The 14,181-nt window shown below is 38.9% G+C and overlaps 1 protein-coding gene across 1 annotated transcript in view; it reads left to right on the top strand.

The window, feature by feature from the left end:
* The window catches only part of LOC105936162 (general transcription factor IIF subunit 2), an 80,303-nt gene that overhangs the window by 22,976 nt on the left and 43,146 nt on the right, over window positions 1-14,181 (top strand). The gene's annotated exons all lie outside the window — the stretch shown is intronic.

Below are 14,181 nucleotides of genomic sequence, written 5' to 3'. Positions count from 1 at the left end.
TATAAGCAATGATTCAGAATAAATACAAAATTGCTTACCATCAACGCGCAGATATATGACCACTGGGGTTGCCATATATATATATCCCTGCTACTATACCGCTGCTGAACTATTACCAGAAACTGAGCACCTGCTTCTCAAAACAATCAGGTATCAGGTAAAACTTCAACCTCATAGCATAGCATCTAATATGTGTTTTTTTATTTATTTTTTTTTTTTTTTGGAATGGCATTTCTGGGAGTAAGCAGTGATTGTCTGTAAAGTAAATACTCTTTGCCTAACTGGACGTATCTTGCTGTCTTTTTTTGTGTCCTGTCTGGCAATATGGCAATAATAATTGTCTTAATGCCAAAAAGAGCCCAAAAGATTTTACTTTCACAAGCAGAGCTGTACTGCTTTCGCCATAGTGCTACGCTTGATTTATATATATGCAAGAAGCTTTATTATAATTTATGCAGGGAATTTTTCTTGTTATATGGACACTGAAACAAGAAGGTAGAACAGAAAAAGAGAAAAGATGAAAGAGAGAGAGAGGAGAGAATGATACATCCTCAGTCTGCTTCTACACCTGCAAAGAGAGATGCAGAAAGAACAGCAAAACCAGCCGCTAAAGTATTACAGGTACAATCAATGCCTTGATGCCATCACTGAAGATTATACAGTATTATTCAATACGAAATGTATAAAGTGGCAGCTGAAGATAATAATAGGGGTTTTCTGTATAGAAGTGAATCTTTAAGTACCTGAATCCAAGCACCTGTAGGTGTTTGTGGGAGTGCGCTTGTGTACGTAAGGTTTATCCATGAGAAAAATGCTCATTAACTGGACGTATCTTAAGTAACATCTGCATGGTTGCTGTTCGGTCAGTGGCCCCCCTACTGCATTGAACTTTACGTGTCTGAAAAACGTTTGAATCTGAATGCATGTTAGGTTTCTTGTGACCTATGAAAGGATTAAAATACGTCGTGACAGGGTGAGTTTTTTTAATGTATTTATTTGGACAATAAACACCTTAGAAATCACAAAAGTCAAAAACCTGAGATAATTAAGCCATTTTGATTGTAATAATTTCTAATTATTCAGAAAATATTTGATAATTAAACTGGATTTTTTTTTTTTAGGACCAGACAGTATTTTCTGCCATCATGATCAGCTGCAGATTATCATAAGTCAGATAAAATATCTCTAACTTATTTTTCCTGTAGGGGAAACAACATTTTGCAGTAAATAAGACGCCATTTAATCAGCAGTCTCCCTGATGGCACTTTTCTTACATTAACAAAAAAGCAATTAAAAGCACTAGCAATGTGTGACGGTTCCAATTATTCTCTGGTTTCAACCTTTGATAAGAAAATATCTTTACGTTTTTTCTTTTTTTCTTTGTTTGTGGCAGACTAGATTTTGGACTGCTGCAGAAAAGCTTTTCTGATTCTCATGTGTCAGAAAAAGCTTGCAAGAGCTAAACAACACTTTTTTTTTTCTTTCTTTCTTGTCAACGCTGCAGGGAGGAAGCCACTTCTCTCCAAAGAGAGCATTTCTATTTGTATGAAGCCAAAAAGCTTTTTGAAACACGTTTTCTTAAAGGACGGTACAAAAGAAATAAGAGCTTCTTTTTTGCTTGACAGCCCTAAATATCCATGAGACATGGCGGTATTGTGATTTTTAAGACTGCTTCCATGCATTTGAGCAAGAAGGATTTGAGGGAGGTAGAAGTGGGTTTGGATTATGAAAGCAAAAGATGAAGGAAAATCCAAGGATGTCTTACAGAGAACTCAAGAACAGGTCATGCTGCATTTTTTTTTTTTCTCTCTGTAAAGGATGAGTCAAGGTCCCGATGACGACAAAGTGTCAGTTCCTTCTTTTGCTTTTGGATCTGCCCTGCCAGAGGCTTTTGGCACCAGCAAGTTTTGTTTTTGCATTTTGAATGCACCATCACGCTTATAAGTTACCCTCTCTTTCATCATTTCTCCAGTCTTCTCCTTCTCATCAGACTCTGACAGTGTTGAGTATGAGACGCTTTCTGAATAAAGTCACTAAAAGGGTTATTTTTTTTTTTTTTTTTTTTTTGTTCTTGTAGATTGGAAATGTCTTGCTTCTTTTTGTCTCCTACTGGAAGAGTGAGACACTTTGTCAAGAGAAACCCACATGAATAGGTTGTGGAGAACCGGAAATAGGAGGAAACTATACGAGCCACAACCGAAGCCACAAATTACCTCAAACTACGAAATGAAAACTGAAGATCAAATATTTCCTATGGAGAGTCAAACGTATGTGAAAAGGTTTCTGAAACACGCTGCAGATGGCAGGTCCTGAAAACTGCACACACCCCTGTTAAAAGGGCAGTTTTTCAGATGTAAAAATAAAATATCGAGGTAATAAAACATGTTTTCACATCAGTGTAACATATATCCTGTAATATTCGAGTGGAAAAACAGATTTATTAGAGGGGAATATAAAAAATGGGGGGAGGATTGTACCTAAATCTTAACTAACAATTAGCTGAAGCTCTTTTTTTAAGCATTCAGTCTTCCTTGGTTTGCTGCTATTCTGCTGCAACATTCCTCTGCAACAATTTGTTCATGAACAGTGCTTTAAAAGGTCTTGTTACTGAAATGTGCTACACAGATAAACTTGTCTTGCCTTATCATCATGATTCATCTTGACTTTACTGTATCTTTTCACCCTCTCCATAAAAAGTTCTCCTAATCTGTCAGATTGTGGACAGCTGTTGTCCACGTCTTCCTCAGGTCAACCCCAGATATTTTCCTTTGACAAAGGTTCCTTTGGATGTTTGCTTTGACTCACTAGTTATGTTTAAATGCACTAAAATGTCACGATTACGATCGGATTGAAATGTATTTGGATTAAAAAATAATAAAATTTTTACCATTTATATGGGCACAGAATCAAAAAAATCCAATCATAATGTGCTTTTTTATGCACCTGGCTTTATTTAGAACAGAACCACTCTGACGTGCGCAGTTATGAATTTTTTTCTAAAAAACAAAACAAAAAAAATCAGAAGAATAAGAACTTCTGTCTTTGCTGAACAACAAAAAATAGTAAACAAGATAATATTACACGAGTTTATCTTCCTAGTGCCCAGGCTGGACTTGCAACAGGTTCTAATTACGGTTGAAACGTTCCTGACGAGCGTTTATATGTACGTTGATCGGATTATCAATCGGCATAATCCAGGCCTCTCATTCGGATTACAATTTCATTCCAATGGGCTTGTTTATATGACAAATATTTATTCCGATCGGCCCTTTATTCCGATTACCTTTGTGCGTGTAAACGTAGCTGCTGTAATGCATAAACATGTAAACCCTCTCAATCTTCAGCTTTCTAAACTCTGAACTTTTGACAGACAGTAGCCCCAGATCATGATGCTGCCTCCACCATGTTTCGCTACAAGTATTGTCCTTTTTGCAGCTGTGACCTAAAACTTCAAGGTTGTCACAAGGCTTTTGGAGATTTTAGGGCAGTCTGCATGTTTTTCTACTCCTTAGTCCAGACAAACATAATTCAGGAAATTATTCTGAAAAATGGACAAGGACTTCTAAAGCTGTTAATATTCATTAATAGTAAAAAAAATAAAATAAATGTGCCTCCTTTTCCAGGTTGCTCTTACCTGGTACCACTTTAATGTACAACGTCAATCCATTTGTATATAAGTCACCTGAATGTACATAAGTCACCCTAAATCTCTGCCTTATTTTCTTTGTATTTTTATTTTATTTTTGATACACTGTCTATACTGTATGTGGACACACTCTATATACCTTATGCACCTTTTCCTCCTTTTGGCACTTTCTTTGTTTATTAAGCCGATGTGTGACAAGTGAATTTCTCCACTAGATCAATAAAGCCTATCTTATCTTTAAATTCGTGAGTTTTTCAATTCTCGCTTCTTTGAACGTAGAACCTTTCTGTTTAAAAAAATAAAGTCGGCTTTTCTACACGCGAGGTTAGATCTAAACAATCGGTAACCTCCAGTCAGTCGAGGCAGATGACCGTTCATACTGAGCCTGGTTCTGCTGGAGGTTTTCCTTCCTGTTAAAGGGGAGTTTTTCTCTCCACTGTCGCTTCATGCTTGCTCAGTATGAGGGATTGCTGGAAAGCCATCAACGATGCAGATGATTGTCCACTGTGGCTCTACGCTCTTTCAGGAAGAGTTAATGCTGCTTGGAGAGACTTTATGCAATCTGCTGGGTTTCCTTAAATAGAGAACTTGTTGACCAGTATGCATGATTTGATTGAATTTGACTTTGACAAGTGCCCTGAGATGACATGTGTTGTGAATTGGCGCTATATACATAACATTTAATTGAATTAACCAGCAAATATCTTCCAGAAACTTAATAAAATTTCTAAATCACAGACGGTTTACAGTCAAGAGTTTTATTGTCATCTGACAGAGAAAATAACAGATTGAGAAAGAACAGGAGGATTTTTTTTTACCGTGTGCTTAATGAATGTAGTAGTTAAATTGATTCAGTGTGTGAAAGCATTGGAGCTACTGCGTTACTACAGAGCTGAAATGTGTGAAATGCTGCCTAAAAAGCCTTTCAGCGCCACGCATCCTGTTGAAATGTTTATACCTGAAGGTGAGAAACGGGAGCACGTAACCTGGACCCAGAGAGCGCGTGCGTCAGTGTGAAGAGAGCAGGCAGATGGATCCTCGCTCAGCGTAAACCCACAACTTGGTACCTTTTTTTTTAGAAGAAGAAAAAAAAAAATAGACATTTCACGTAAGTCCATATTTGAAGAGGCAGTATATGATTTGTACTTGAAAACTTTCCCAGATAGAGATCCCTCACATTTGCCTCTTGTTTATTCATTCAATGAACCGCGCTGCTGAATCACTGCCTTGCTAATCTCCTAGACGCATGTTTGTGGTTATCTACGGTAAAAGAAACACGAGGGCTGAGCCAGCAAATGTCGAAATGGAGAAAATGTCACCTGCTCCTGCTCCGCTTCCTGAAATAACGCCTTATCCAACTTCTGCTGCGCTCCCACACAGCAAAAAGTGAGGCTCTGAGGCGGCGTTGCTCTGTCAGAGGGCTGCTCAAGGGCTAAGGAGTTTTTTTTTTAGCAACAGAACAGTTTTATCTCTTTAACTCATGCTTTGAATGAAGTCGCCAAAGAGTTGTTAACTTTTTTAATTTATTTTCTTCCCCTTTATTCAAAGTTACTTATGTAGTAGAATAAAAACTGAACTCGAAGCACAAAGGAATTGAAATCCTCTGATTTCTGAGGCGTTTTTTTTTTCATGCGAGGAAATCCAGTTCAGTCTAACATCCCAGCTGGGTGTGTAACATCCACGAGGTCCACAGCCCTCCAGCATCTGTGCTGTTGAGCTTGTCATAGTTGCCTCTGCAGACTCGTTTAGATTGACGCGTTAATAAAAGGTTACGTTACTGTTAGACAAGAACGCTAGCTGGCAGGAAAACTGAAGCTTATGTTTGCTCTTAGTTAAAGATGTGTGTTGTCAGTGAGTTAGATTGATGTTGGCTATTAAAGGTGCTTCTGTGGACAGAGGTTGTTCAACCCTTAGTGTACCTTAATATTTCTACATTAAACACAGAGTTTCTACATTTTTATGTTACATTACAATCACAGTTTTCTGCGTGTTTTATTGGGAGATAATTGTGACGTGGAAGGTTTCTGATGCACAGTTTACAAACTTTTTATTCACGTCTATTTATCTTAAGAACTCCCAGAGTCGAGCCCCATGTGTTATTTAATTTACGCGGAAATCCGAACGGCATCCTGAGGACCAGGAAAACAGCAGACAGGTCAGAGGTAAAGGTGTGGAGACAGCCTTTAGCATCTCATGAAGCACTGTTGAGAGTCGTTCAGACATGGAAAGCAGCCAAACAAGACGTGACCGACTGACAGGTCAGACAAGGAGAGGATTAACCAGAAACGCAGCAGAAAGAACCGTGGAAACTTCGAAGGAGCTGCAGAGATACAAAAACTCAGATGGTGGGAATCTATTAACAGCTCTAAGAGTGGCACGGTGGAAGCCATTTTTAAAATCAGCCACTAAAAGACCCCTATCCTACCTGCTACAACCAATAGAGGACTCAGCAAACATGTGCAGGGAGGGTTTGGGCAGGTGAGACCATAATGGAACGTTTTGGCCTGTTTGCTAAACAATGCAAATGTTTTGTACGTGCAAATATGTGGCAGGAAACAGATGCACCATCTCAGCTCAAAATGTGGTGGTGGCAGCATCAGGCTGTGGGAATGTTGTTATTATTAAATTTTTTTGTAGAAATGTTTTTAGCGACAGTAGCTGACCTGGCTGTCTTTCTATGGAGATTCCCCTTAGAGGAGAACCTGAGGTAGATCCACAGCTCCCTGAGGGGATAAATCTGCGTCTTCCTCCCTGGGAAACGTCTTGGCTTCTGTCCTGGAGTCGTTTCCACCATGAAACCAACCTTTTGATAAGCAGAAGATAATAGATTGATAACTGGTCTCTCCGTATAGTTCTTCCCATCCAAGCGCTGCAAAACGGCGGCGGTCTTCACCTCTGATTTTTACTGTCACGCCCATACGATTCAGAGCATAAAATTGTGGCGTTCAAATGGCAACGTCTGTGCAAAGACTGTAATCTTGGCTCCTAGTATAGAGAGAAGGCGACGCACACTTTTACCCGTATGCCCACACACACAAACACACACTTGTCAGCTGCAGCCTGTACATTTATGTTCTCCCAGGGTGCACAACCAGCAGAAAGGTGGAGGACAGGTTGGTCTCTGCCTCTGCACTTCTAGTATCTAATTTCCAGCCTTCCTCTTTTAACCTTTCAGCTTTACGATATCCTCCTTTCTTTTATTACCTTGCTGGTTATTTGCATTTGTTTGGTTTTTAAGTCCTTTTTCCTGCAAAGATTACATCTTTAAGGTCTCTTGTGTTCTTTCATCTGTCTCTCCTCCCCCCCTGTGAACCGTGTTGGTGGCTGCTGCCTCTGTTGTCTGAGCCTCAAAGTTAAACTTAGGAGCCTGGCATTTCCTCCCCCTCCTCTTCATCATCTCACCTTGCTCCTCCGTCAGAGCCGCCGCCGCCGCCGCTGCTGCTGCTTCTTCGCCCGTTTTTGGAGTTGACAGATAAGAATCTACGTTAGTCATTCTCTGGCTCGGCGACGCCACACGACTGAGGCCACGCGATAAGGAGGAGTTGTTTTTTGCCTGGCAACAGGTGGATAGATTTGAAAGAGGCCCGTCAAGCGTGGTGTGGGTTCTGTCTGCGTGCCACGCTGCCCTTATCAGCCCGTTTGATTGCCTCTGATGGAGGCGCAGCTAATAAGTAAATCAGTCGGGGTCATAAAAAATGCAACAGGTCGGATGTTGCTGACAGCTTCCCGTCAGGGCCTTTCATCTCTCCTCCATCCGGTCGCTCCTCGTGATTTTCATGGGCATTGTACGCGGTTGCTGCGGTTGGGAACCGTGCATTTAGCTCTGCCGACGTTAGACATGAAAGTGGGCGTATGAGTCACGGAGGAGGGGGGGGGGGCAGCGGTGGCCGCGCCGCTGGTTTGACGACATCGCTCGACGGAGCAGACGGTTTGGCTCGTCGTGCAGAGAAAGCACAGCTAGCGGTAAAATAAGAAAAAAAAAAAATGAGCGATGCTGTTCATTTCAAGCCGGCGGATGGCTGCTCCCCACGGGGCTGAGCTCTGCAATTAAAAAGTTCAAACGGGCAACGGGAAGAAATGCAACTTCTTTCATAAAGGTTTTTTCTTTTATTCTTTCCAGTAGAGAGGAGAGGAGATTTAGTCCTTTTTTTCAATGCTCTGGATAAATAAATTTAAAGGTTTCCACTCCCACAAGCCTTCCATAAATGGATCATGACACATCCCTGCTACACATTGTTTGAGAATAAGCCAGACTAGACTTGTTTTCTCATTTGCTCTGGCACAGACGCCAACAAGCATCGCCTGAGCTGCAGTTTTTTTGTTTCACAAATGCTCTAATACATCCTCATATTTGTTCATGATGTGATGATACAGTGCTGCAAGACATATTTGCCTCCCTATTTGCACACAAATACACTGATTTAGTCTAGATTAGCTGTTTACTTCAATGTTTCAAATCAAATAATGTCTGACAAAAATAAGTAAATAGGAAAATGCACTTTTTAAACATTGATTTCATTCATTAAGGAGGAAAAAAAGCTAATCAAACCATACTGGCCCAATTTAAAAACATATAATTGCTTCCCTTTGTAATTCATAAGTTATGTTTTTTGTTCAGTTATGTTAACGAGACACTGGTGCGAATGCTGCCAGACATGTACGATCAAGAAATCATGTTTAATAAAACCTGTCTGAAAACTTTAAATAGGCTAAAGGAGCTAAACAAGCAACACATAAAGCCCCAAACTAAAAAAATACAAAATTATAAACACGGGAAAAATAGTTTTTGTGGTGTCGGTCAGTCTGGCAAAGGGCTGCAAAGCCGTTTCTAAGGGTTTATAGTTTTTAGTGATGCTCGGTAAGAACCGTTATCCACAAATGAAGGAAAAAACGGACAGATGGTGAACCTTTAAAAGAGAGTCCGGTCTACCAAAATTATTCCAGGAGCTCATGGACGACGCCTCCAGAATGTCACATGAACACCTGGACTGGTATTTAAAGCTCTGCAGGTCTCACATTTCAGCTCAGGGTTCACGATTCAACCGGAGACCTCTGCTGCCGAAGAACACGGAGGCTCGTCTTACATTTTGCCAGAAAAATGTCTCCATAATTCAAAATGGGAAAATATTCTGTCCGCCGATGAGACAAAAGTGGAGATCATTAGAAGTAAAACACGGTGGGGGGAGTGGGATGGTCTGGGAGTTGGGTATGAAAAGCTATATTTGACTGAAGCATGAATATTGCTCTCTACCGGGAAACCCTGAAGGTTTGGGGGTTGACAGTTTTATGATATTAAACAAGCCATTAATGCTCCAAAACACTCTAATTTTCTTGAATTAAATTGGCCATATAAGTAAATTTCAGGATGTCTGCAAAGCAACTTCAAGGACTCAAGCAGGAATTACTGTTTCACATAAGGCCAGGTTGGTTGTAGTTATATTTCTTCTCCTTAAAAAATAAGTCATCCATTAAAACCTGCTCTTTATTTTCCATTTATTTAGATTATATTTTCAAAATCTGAAATGTTAAACTTGACACAGACAAAAAAAAGGCGAAAACCAAAAAATCTGTATGGGTCCAAATACCTTTTCCGAACATTGCATTCATATCACATATACCCTAAAGTTGCTATTTTAGGTGATGTTTTTCATGGGGCATTTTTGAGTGTTTAATAGGTAGTATGAATTTTACATAATGGCCGTTTAGATGACATGAGGAGTTTTATATAACAGTCTAAAAGCCGTTGTCATGCCTGCTGCTTATTCTGTAAAATCACTATAAATAAATAACGGTTGGAAATTTTGTCTGTTGGTGAACTTTTTTTTTTTTTTTTTTTTTTTTTTTTTTTTAAAAGTCTTAAGTCTAGCATAAATTGTTGCTTTTGATTTGGAGCTTGAACTGTTTAAACGAAAGTTGTTGTTTTTTTTTTTTAAATAGGAGTGCTTAATGTTGAAAATCTGTGAATCTGTGAATCTGTGCTTCACAACCTTTCAGCACAGAAACGTTGCTAAAGAGTAAAAGGCAAAAGTATTCAGACCCCTTCAACTTTTTCCACACTTAATCAGGTTACAGCCGGCATTTTAAATTGGGATGTTATGTTATAGGGCAGCGGTCACCAACCTTCTTGAAACTGAGAGCTGGTGTTGTCATACGAAGGGTTACCTGTACTGACCTGTGAAGTAGAAGAGTCGAAGTCCATCTTAATTTTATGTAAAATAAACTTATTTTTTATATAAATGTATATAAATGCAAGTGTGAATATACAGGAAGAGCAGCGGAATAAAATATTTTAGTTGCAGATCACTGGAGGGTTGTGCTGTTTTCAGAACATATATATATATATATATATATATATATATATATATATATATATATATATATATATATATATATATATATATATATATAATGCAGGATGTCAAAGTTTTTTTGTTTTTTTTACTTTTTGTGGCACTAGTGGCCTTTATTTGACAGTTGACTGACAGGAAATTGGTTTAAGAGAGAGGGAGAGAGAGAGAGGTGGAAGACGAGCGTTTTTTTTATATAAAGAATGCATGCTCGGCACTCTTAAATGCTGCATTTTCCTTCAGATGACGAATCGGTGCTATATCGCCCCCTATGGGACTGGAGACTGCAACTGTGGACTAGCAGTTAAACCCCTGATTCAAACCGGAGCAAAAATAATATGAGCATGTGCATGTTGGCGAGGTCTCTGGCTTTCTGCATGTAGCTGGGCTGTTTAAAGTGTAGCTTATGCATGTCCCTAGAAATTATTCAGGTTAAATTAAAGATAAGCTTTGGTTTGATGGTATGAAAACCGGATTTAATCGCAGCTTCACCCCTCATTAGTAGGGACTTCAAATGTAACCACGATCATTGATGATGACACACATCGGGGTGCTGTGCTGAGATATAAAAAGAAATCCTCCTTGAGGGAAAAGGGCAGCATTTATCTCACAGACTGACCCACTTTAGAAATGCCAAGCATTTTTCACAAGATCTGGTCAGATTTAAAGGAGGAGCCTCCCTAAAGCCTTCGGCAGGTGAAGGTGCTGCACTGACGGAGGCAACAAATGAGCACAACGTACCGCATCAACAACTGTGGAGGGGGATGTGAAGGTGAAAATAAGACCATAAGGTTAACGCTGAGGCAACGTGTTCGGGAGCTTTGAAAAGAGACACCAGGCTGAATGCTGGTATAAAGAGATATGAGGGTTTTCACAAGTTACAATTTTAAAACTGCACATTTTTGAACCTCTTATTATTTGTCTTTATTAGCTGCCTTTGGATCAATTGTCTCTCTGTGCCAGTTGTCTTTTTGTTGCTATGCAGTTAACAGTGCCTCAACCTAAATATCTTATTTTAAAATAAAATAAAAAAGTGCATTATATTTGGTGTCAATATTATCATTGATTTTGGTCCTTGGACTTCTAAATCAAGCAGTTCTGTTAAGAAAGGAGGAGTAATATTTGATAAAGATTTTATATTCCACAAGCAACTTGACTCTTTGAAAAAAAAAATGTACATCTTCTGGCCAAAAAAGTAAAAGAAATAAAATGTCATCCCTGTCCAAAACAGCTGCCTCCGAACGAGATCACATTCTGTCCTCTTTACATTGTCTGATTTAGAATACACTGCAAAAACAGGCTAAACTAAAAATAAGTTAAATTTTTCTTGAAATGAGTGTATTTGTACTTTATTTGAGTAGGTAAATAAGATAATCTGCCAATGGAATAAGAGTTTGCCACTTAAAATAGAACAATTCATCTCCATCATCTTATTTCAAGTGCATTATGTCTAATTATCTTATTTTAGTGGTAAAATTACTATTTCCATTGGCAGATAATCTTATTTACCTGCTCAAATCAAGGTCAAATACGCTAATTTTAAGAACATTTTACATAGTTTTAGTTTAGTCTGTTTTTGCAGTGTAGATTTCAAACTTTTATTGTTTGTTTTTACAGCACTTAATGGCCTGGCTCCACTTTATTAGTCTGAACTACAGAGCTTTTGTGTGCCTAACAGGTCTTTGACATCTTCAAAAATCAGTTTTTATTAGAAATGCCAAGGACCAGGTCCAAACACTAGGCAAGGCAGATTTATTTGTATAGCACATTTCAGTACAAAGACAATCCAAATTGCTTTACATGATTAAAATATAGGAAAATAAAAACAGAATAAAAGCAAGTTGGAATAAAATGTAGGAAAAAAATAGGGTGATTGGGCTTTTTTCAGTGGCTGCACCCAGATTATGCAAGCAGCTCCCTCTGGATCTAAGTTGATCTTAAGTTTAAGTTTAAATCCGAACTTGTTTATTCCGGCTGGCTTTTAATAGCAAGTAGAACCCAAGATTCTATTGCTGATTTTTAATCTTTGTTGATTGTTAATTGGCTTGAAACATATTCATTTTCAGCTTTTCTTGATGCATTAGAAACTCTTTTTGTTATTTGCAGGGAGGAATGAAATAGAACAGTCTAGTGATTTAACAGATTTAAAGGGAGTCTGGTGAACCGGACCAGTTAAAACTATAAACATCCTCATTCTGTCTTTCTTCTGTTTTCACTTGAACCTGAATATGCCGTATTATCTAATAATAATTGTGCCGTTTTTTTTTTTTTTACCCTTCCAGATATGTTCCTTCTCTTCTGCTTTGCAGCTTAACTTTAAATTAACTTTTTTTATTCATATTATTTGATCTACTGTGTATCCTGTCTGCATGTTTTTGCCACTCCCAAGCCCAAATTTCCCCATTGTTGGACAATAAAGCTATTTCTATGCTCATCAACATTATCATCATATTTTTTTGGACTTTCAATTTTGCATTCAAACTGTTCTTGTTTAGAGTGGAATAATTGACAACTTCATTGATTTAAAAAAAAAAACAAGAATTTGGTGAACAACTTTTAATTCATTGTGGATTTTCTCTCGTCATGACAAGTTTTGATATATGCAAATATGCTCACTGATATTTGTTTAAATGGAAGTTGCAGAGACACTACAGTTTCAATTTTAAAACACGTTGTTGCACAAAAAATCTACTTCTCTCAAATAAAGAAAATTAAAATTGTTAGGTTTCTTTGCACTGACCCTCTTCTATCATAACTCATCAAATTCTGAAGGACCGAGGTCAGGAATTTGGCTTGTTTCTGTAACGTAGAGCATTTTAAAAAAAAGACACTCAGGAAAATAACTGTAAACAAGATGCCACAGGCTGTTTTTAATAGTAATCTCTTTCTATTGCTGTTTGCAAAACATTCAAAGTACACTTAAATATTCACCGAAGTTGCTGCCTAGTAATCTTAGAGTAAATGGAGTATCAATAATCCTCCTCAACGGTTCAGTCGGCTGCAGTTTAATACTTATATCATCAGTAGACTTCTATATTGCTGCTGGAAAGATGCCTTCCTCTCTAACGCACTAGATTCTGCGGAGACACTGGAGACAAGAGTTTCAGACTCATATATATTTTTATTTGTAAAATGTTCACATTTAAAAGTCATAGTTGTGACGTTGGCTTTAACAGAGGCTCACAGCGCCGACAAACACCGGGTTTATTCAGTGCACATGCATCATGCTGGATTCAAAGCCCTTATACAGCCATAGCAGTTCTTTGCACTTTTTTTTTTTTTTTTCCGTCCGGATGAACATTAATGAGCTGTGCTTTTTCCACCCAACCACCTCCTCCCTTCAGGCTCCAGAGCTGCTAATAAACTGAACACAAGCTATTACACCAGCGAAGCCACAGCGCACGCTTTCGCACGCGCACACTCGCACAAAGACCGTTAGAAAAGCTGAATGGCACAACGGCGCACGCCACGGCTGGCTGAGGGAGGCTTCTGCAGCCGTCGAAAAGCAGCAAACAGCGGGGTCCACCGGTGAAAAGCCGCCGGCGTTCAGAATGGACTATTTCCCTGTGAGGGGTGATCTGGATCTGTTCTGAGCTGTGGAAATGACGAGTGCAAATTTTCATGTGGAAAATGCAGTTCTGCTGTAAACGTAGTTTCTTGGTTTCTGTGCAGTGAGCTGTTGGGCTGGTTACAAGGTGTTTGTTTTGTTTTTTTATATAAAAAATGTTTCGTAGCAACATTCCTGCACCTTTAAAGTCCGATGCCAGAGAAAGAGAGAGCAAGAGTGACAACACCTGTTGCTGCAAACTTCTGGCTTCGCTCGCTCGTTAAAGGCTTCCGCAGCTCGCAAGTAAGACACGCTTGGATGTTTTGGGAATATTTCCCAATCGTGAAAACACGGACGGTGCTTTTTGTGCACCGCTCTGATTCGTGCAGCTGCTGGGAAGCTATGAGTAGCATCTGTTAAGCAGCTGGCTGCCGGCTGACGGAGTAGAAAGCCCGACTAATTAACCAGCTAATCTCAGCTCGCTGCCCTCCTAGTTTTAGTCTATAAAAAGCAGAATAATTAAAAAAAAAATGAAGGGATAATGTTCTATTTTTGTTGAAATCCATGTTTCAAAGTTAAATTACCAACGTTGTAGACGACGTTTTCCCCTGTGATGACGAATTTTATGTTGCATTCGCTGC

The sequence above is a fragment of the Fundulus heteroclitus genome, chromosome 7 (assembly GCF_011125445.2).
Source record: "Fundulus heteroclitus isolate FHET01 chromosome 7, MU-UCD_Fhet_4.1, whole genome shotgun sequence".
NCBI classification, from domain to species: domain Eukaryota; kingdom Metazoa; phylum Chordata; class Actinopteri; order Cyprinodontiformes; family Fundulidae; genus Fundulus; species Fundulus heteroclitus.
This window is presented reverse-complemented; position numbering and strand designations above follow the sequence as displayed.